At 34.9% G+C, this 7,363-nt stretch overlaps 1 pseudogene; it reads right to left on the reverse strand.

The window, feature by feature from the left end:
- Positions 1-218: 218 nt before the first annotated feature.
- Positions 219-5,084, reverse strand: LOC25487850 (cell division cycle protein 48 homolog; annotated as a pseudogene).
- Positions 5,085-7,363: the final 2,279 nt, after the last annotated feature.

Genomic DNA, 7,363 nt, shown 5'->3' on the forward strand with positions numbered 1-7,363 from the left:
AGTGAATTAGAAAGTGATAAGATCACAATTATATATGTTTTTTCTTGTGATTGATATATTGCCAATTACAATTTTGAGTGATATATTGATCACATATTTTTCTGGTATTATATAGAAGTCTGACTTATGCTTAAGACATCAGCCTATAAGATATATGATACATTTGATTTTTTTTTTTCAAACGCGACCATTCAAAATGCAAGACGTGTTCAACTATATTCTAAATAACAAAAATACCATCCATAATCCATAATATTAACATAACAAACCATATCTAAATATTATATGTTAAACTAATTTAACTTGAATGTGTGAAAAGCAAAACATAAGGTAAGCTTCAAGTTTTCCTTTGAAAAGAAAATCTAATTATACAGGTCATCTTCATCAGCCCCACCAGCTGCAGTAGTAGTTACAAAAGGATCAGATGCAGTAGTCCTATTTGCGCTATCTGCAAACCTAAATTCACTTCCGAAACCTCAAGATTGTTGTAAAGTCTGAGCAAATGCCTGATATTTGCGTATATCTGCATCACTGACACTCTTGCGTGCATAATTCATCGACTCCTCAAAGTGAGCCGCCTTGATCTCCGCAACTTCTTCATCAACCATGTCTTCATCCATCGCCTCAGGGTTTTCCTTCCTCTTCCTCTCTTTCTCTATGTCCTGTAACCACAACAATATATTAGTTCAAACATTATCAAAAGAGATTCATCGAGTTAGTTTCATATTTGTATACAAAATAGCAAAGCAAACTTTTATCAAAGAGAAATGATATTTGTACAGCCATTTTGGTACAACTTTTGTACAACTTTCTCTCTCATACTCACATTATGTTTTTATTCTCTCTCTTCATTTTTCTCTTTTTATTGTTTTTAACCAATGAGAAGAGAGAACAACAAAGTTGTCTCAAAGGTTGTACCAAAATGGTTGTCAAAATATCACTACTCTTTATCAAATCAGAAAGTTCAATCTTTCAAAGTTCTAAGGAATAAAAGAAGTATACATCTGTTAGCCAAAAGCATACCTTCTCTATGTTTTCTCTTATAGCATATTTGCATGCACGCTGGCATATTTCTGTAATGTCGGCACCACTAAAACCTTGAGTATGCCTGGCCAATGCTCCCAAATCAACATTTTTCGCGATCGGTGACTTTCTCAAGCAGGACTTGAAGATCGAATGACGGGAATCCTCGTCAGGAAGAGGAATATAGATCAACTGATCTAGACGGCCTGGCCAAGGAGTGCGGGATCAATGATGTCAGGTCTGTTAGTTGCCCCGATAATGAACACGGTCTTTTTGGCAGACATGCCATCCATTTCTGTCAGAAGTTGATTTAGAACTCTGTCAGCAGCACCACCAGCATCCCCAACACGGCTCCCTCTCTGCAAAAACGACACAGTGATTTTATACAAAATACAAGCTGAAAATATGAAATCAAAGAGATGCAAGCAATCACAAAGATATTACAAATCAAGGGCCTATTTGGATTCTCTAATTTGAGCTTATCTATTGGCATAAGCACTAGTAAGACTAGGAAGAGCTTATATGAAAACAGTTCGACTTTATTTTATTTTGTTATAAAAAAAGCTTATGCATAAGCACACATACAATAAGCACTTGATTAAGTTGTTTATCCAAACAGGGCTCAGGTTGATATCCCCGTTGTCTTCTTTTTTTCAAACATGTACAAGCAATCATAACAGTCTCAATATAAAAATACATTTCACTAGATTATCAACCATCGTTAAAGCATAATAACATAGCAATCCAGGAGTTTATAGTAACTAGAAAACCAACCTGAGTGGCAATGGAATCAAGCTCATCAAAAAAGAGGACACATGGAGCTGATTGTCTAGCCTTGTCAAAAATTTCCCTAACATTGGCTTCACTTTCACCAAACCACATTGTAAGTAATTCTAGGCCTTTTATACTGATGAAGTTAGCTTGACATTCATTAGCAATTGCTTTGGCTAACAAAGTTTTTCCACATCCCGGAGGACCATAGAAGAGAACTCCTTTTGATGGTGACATCCCAAACTTCTCAAACTTTTCCGGGTGCTCAACTGGATATTGAACAGTCTGCGTACACATTAACCAAAATCAGAAATAGATAATATTGGTAAGGAAATAAGGTGTAATTAAGTACTAAGAAAGATTTCTGACCTCTTGCAGTTCACGCTTGACATTCTCAAGGCCTCCGATGTCCTCCCAGCTGACATTAGGCACCTCAACAACATGTTAATACAGACATTCGTAAGAAAACAGACAACAAAAAAGGAATGACTCATTGACTGATCAAGTAATCAACTAATGATTTCTAAATATAGGAGTCGGAAAGAAAACACTAACAGTTTCACGTAGAGCTGATGGGTTGCTTGTTCCAAGTGCGGTATGGAAATGCTCATTTGTAACTGCCATAGAATTTAGTATTTCAGCATCAATAGTCTCATCCTCTAAGTCAATGACGTCCATCTTCTCCCTAATGCATTGTAGAGCAGCTTCAGTGCAAAGAGCAGCAAGGTCAGCACCAACATACCCATGAGTATCTTTTGAAATTCTCTCCAAATCAACCTACAGAGAAAGTCGTAAATGTGCGAATGAAAATTTGAGGAAATCGAAAAGAAAAATCACAACAAAGCAATATAAACTTGATTGTGGGTAAAACCTTATTAATACTGCAGCTATCATGATTAAATAAATAGTAGTGAATTCAACTGATGAACGGAATTATAACCACAACACCTTAGGGCTTAGAACAACCAAAAAACAGAAAAGACAGACCAACATATGTGGAAGTTAATTAATTAGAAATGTCCAACTTACATCATGAGAGAGCTTCATGTTTTTGGTATGTATGCGAAGGACTTCAAGTCGCCCAATTTCATCTGGAACACCAATATCGATTTCCCTATCAAATCTACCAAACCTTCTCAATGCTGTTGGGACGATTAGTAGCAATAGAATCAAATAAAGATTCTAGCCCATCCATAAGAGTCAGAAGTTGTGAGACAATCCTTCTTTCAACTTCACCGTTTGTCTTCTCCCGCTTGGGTGCAATAGAATCAATTTCATCAAATAAAGATGATGGATGGTGCATTCTTTTCTGCTTCTTCAAACGCTTTCCTAAGATTGCTTTCACTCTCTCCAGCCAGTTTGGACATAATCTCTGGTCCATTAATACAAAAGAAGAAAGCTCCAGTTTCATTAGCAACAGCTCTTGCTATTAATGTCTTTCCAGAACCTGGGGGTCCATATAGAAAAATTCCTTTGGGTGGTTTCACACCAATTGACTTAAAAAGTTGTGGAAGCTCGACCAACTCACGGATCTGTGCCATTTGCTTCCTAAAACCACCCACATCATCATAACCGACTTCATCAAGCCTTTCTTCATCCTCTCTTTTCACGGGTTCCCCCTCGCAGAAGACCTCAGTGTCTGGAGCAACCGCACAGAACTCCCCAGGATCAGTTTCATTGACCTTAAATTCTACACTTCTCATCCCTCCCCGCACAAGAAATAGATCTCCTTTTCTGACCGGACAATAAGCCTCCAAGAAATAGGCTGTAAATTAGATACATCAAAAAAGTTAGACTTGTGCAGAGACAAAAATATACATGTTTGAATTTGAACATGTAAAAAATAAAGATTAATGATTAGACTTGGCATGCATTGAATCCTCTAGAAATATTATAGAAAAAACACATGTAATCCCATAGCTATTGCTCCTCGGAGAAGAAATATTCTCCTTTTCCCAACCTCTACGCTTCTAACCGAAAATGATACAGAGTGGTTCCCTTTCTATTTTCCCTTCCCTATATTCGGTTGTCTATCCCTACTAACTGACACATAAGCAATTCTCCCCTATCTTCCTTGCTCAAACCCGGCACACTACAGGCCGCTAAAAAAATAGCCTTGTCCCAGGAACCACTAAGTTAATTGCAAGACAGATCAAAAGTATTAACCCATGAAGCAAACATACGGGTTAGCAAGCAAGCGCTAAACCTAGATAGCATCACAAAGCCAAAACTTTTCAGCAAGTATTTGAACAGGAATTAATCAAGAAAACCATTAATCAGGATAGTTAACAGATAGTAGCTGAATACATGAAAATTTAGCAATAGAAATATGATCATAGCTAAAAAAATGCACTCAAAATATTCACGCCAGGACAAAGCTAGCAAAACCAAGTGATGAAAGGTGGGAACTCACGTTTCAAGAAAGCATCAAAGAGATTTCCAGTGAGACCTTCAATTGTATCATCAATAGGCAGAATGTGCACACGTTTACCATACTTGACATCAGTACACTGATGCACAGACACAACATCTCCAAGCCGAACTCGCAAATTCGACCTCACAACTTTGTTCATCCTAATCCTAGGCTCTTCACAGGTATCATCACCAAGAGCAATACAAACACTATCCTTCCTTTTCTTTCCCTGCAACACAACATAAACCACATTAACAAATATTTAAATAGGTTGGAAATGGAGCTTTCCCATGATGGGAAAAAAGAACTTTCCATTCCCAGTTAAACACCACCAGTTTAAGAAGAAAATAAAAAATAAATGAAATTAGTTTTTTAATCCTTTTTTATTTATCTAATTTACCTCCCCCCAATTACTACTGATGTATAGCCCTAAACTCATTTATTCGACCTCAGTTCATCTTTGACCTCGGTTCATCTTCTCCGTCGACAAATCCAAACTACAAAATAAGGTATGATTTTACACGGATCCGTTGTTGAATTTGCATTTGAAACTGAAATGGTGATGATTGTGATTGTCATTCGAATTCAAAACCCCTTTCTGTTTTGGATAATTAATTTTGTTCAAATTTAGTTTCACAATTTCGCACATTCGTGAAAATATGAACTGGGTGTTTGTTTGAAACAGTGTATAGTTTTATTGGCGAAAAATATGTTACTTGAATAGTTACAATTTCATTGGAAGTAGAAGGTGAAAAGGGGTGCTTTTGGATACTCTGTAACGGTGGTCTTCCAAATTTATTAGTTGGTTTGGTTTATGTTGTGCTGCAATGTGTTTATTTGGCTTCAAATGATGTTTATCGCCACTGTAGAAGATGAATGTTTGTTAGTTTTAGTTTGTGTAACTATGACTTTTGATCGAATAACTATATTTCTTTGATTCAGTTAACTATTAAGCATTGTATAATCTAAAACTTCTTGTCCAACAACTTTCCTGGCGAATACTTCTGGGCTGCTATAACACACCTGAAACGGTGGGAGTTATGGATATAAATTTTCTTGACTAAATTAAGGGTATATAAATTTTAATTATGGATATTTTTTTAAGTAATTTTTTCAAAAACAATAATAATAATCATGTTATCAAATATTACGTCATTTTTTTAAAAAATAAATAAATAAACACTCCATGAAATTAAAACCTGTCACTTATTTAATTATATGTCCCAAAATAGTCCACATAATTTAATTTTATGCCACATATTATTTATCTTTTTAATTAGATTTAGAAAATTTAATTTTTTTTGACCCAAAAGATTTAGATAATTTATCATTTCCTTCTCTAATTCAATTTAATGTAGCACAATTATATTAGATAAAAGCATGGGACCGAATTTTTTTTTTTATTTAATTTAATGTAGCACAATTTAATTTTTTTGACCGAAAATTTTGAGTTATAAACAATGAACCCAAACCAAATTACCAAGGCCCATGAATTAATAAAAAACAATAAATCAAACAAATGCTGAAGTTATTATTTAATCAATTGGTGTGACATGTTTTTCTCTTACACAATAATCAACAACAAGTTGCAATAATTACCAAATAATTAAATCTATGGTTGTGGTTAAACTTTCCCATCATGAGAAAGAACTTTCCTTTCTCATGCTAAACCTCACCTCTTAAACTGGTGGTGGCATTTAGCTTGGGAAGATAAAGTTTTTTCCCTTGATGGGAAAGTGATGTCTTCACCATTGATTTATTGATTATTTTATTCAATGGTTGGGATTTAAGAGAGGCTACCTGCAACTAACTTATTGGAACTGCATTGATAGATTCTTTTTTGGAAAAAAAAGACCCAACCTTGTTGCAGAAACCAGTAGGTCTTCTCTCTCACCCATAATTTCTAGTCAATGTTCAACACCACCACCGCCGCCGCTAATGGTGGGTCTTTTCTTCACTTGCTCTTACTCAAGTATCTCTTGAAGATGTCAATATTTATTTTGAAATTCTTTGTAGCATTTCTAATTTCAGTTGCATACCCATCATCTTCTAGACAACCCCTCATTGTTTCTCTTACATCCCAACTCCTCAGCAAGTGTTTTTTACCAAATACAATTTCATATTTTCTAGTTTTAGCTGTAACTTGTATGGGTCTTCTAAGATGTTTTTTAATTTTTATTATGTCAGATGAAAATTTGTTCAAAGAAAAAATTTGCAACCCAATTTCTACTTCAACCATAAATTTCGTATGAACTCAGTTATAAATGTTATCAAAGTGTAATTGCAAAAACGTGAAATAAGAAGATAATAGAAAGGAATCAGAATGAACGAACAAAGCAGTCACCACCAATGACTTTGAAAACTTAATCTTGAGAAGAAAATATTGTTTAAATTCAACTTATACTATTTTTTTTATACAACTTCTCCAGGAAATAATTTTGCAAGAGCAAATGAAAGAAAATTCTATTGTGAGAAGCTGGTGGACGGTGGGGGTGATAGAGGATAGTGACAGATAGTTGAGAGAGAGAGAAGTACTCATTGATTTTTATTTTTTTAATTGTTTTCAAATTGCTTTAAAATAAATAGAATTGTTTTCACAACCTGTAGCAACTGCCACGTGCCTGGAAAAAAGTCACTTTTCTATGGTGGGAAAAAATTTCATTGTCCCAGATTAAATGCCACCTAAACTGGTTGGAACCGCTGGCTGTCCCCGGCAATGGAGCTTTCCCACGATGGGAAAGAACTTTCCATTCTCAGGTTAAACACCACCTAAAAATAATTGTTTGGTCTTTTAAACAACTTTTTTGAGTTGATATAAAAAAACCAATTTTTTTTAGAAGATATAAGAAAACCATTTATTCCTCTCTCTCTTAAGATACAAATATAGGCGATAGGTTATTCTTCTCACTTAATGTAGCAATTTTATATGTCATCGGTTAACGTTTTAATCTCACTAATTTGCATATAAAATAAAATAAAAATATTTAATAGAAATATTACATCCATCCTCAGAGTTTGAAATTCAGTGAAAATTTAGAAGTTTTGCAGGTGTTTAGGATCGCGTCGAGCACGGATATGGTGCTGAAGTTGCTAGAGATGTCGTCAAATACTTGCTTGCAATCAAGTTCGATAGACAACGAAGTAAACCTCAAAGTA

This window comes from Medicago truncatula, chromosome 2 (assembly GCF_003473485.1).
Source record: "Medicago truncatula cultivar Jemalong A17 chromosome 2, MtrunA17r5.0-ANR, whole genome shotgun sequence".
In the NCBI taxonomy this organism is placed as follows: domain Eukaryota; kingdom Viridiplantae; phylum Streptophyta; class Magnoliopsida; order Fabales; family Fabaceae; genus Medicago; species Medicago truncatula.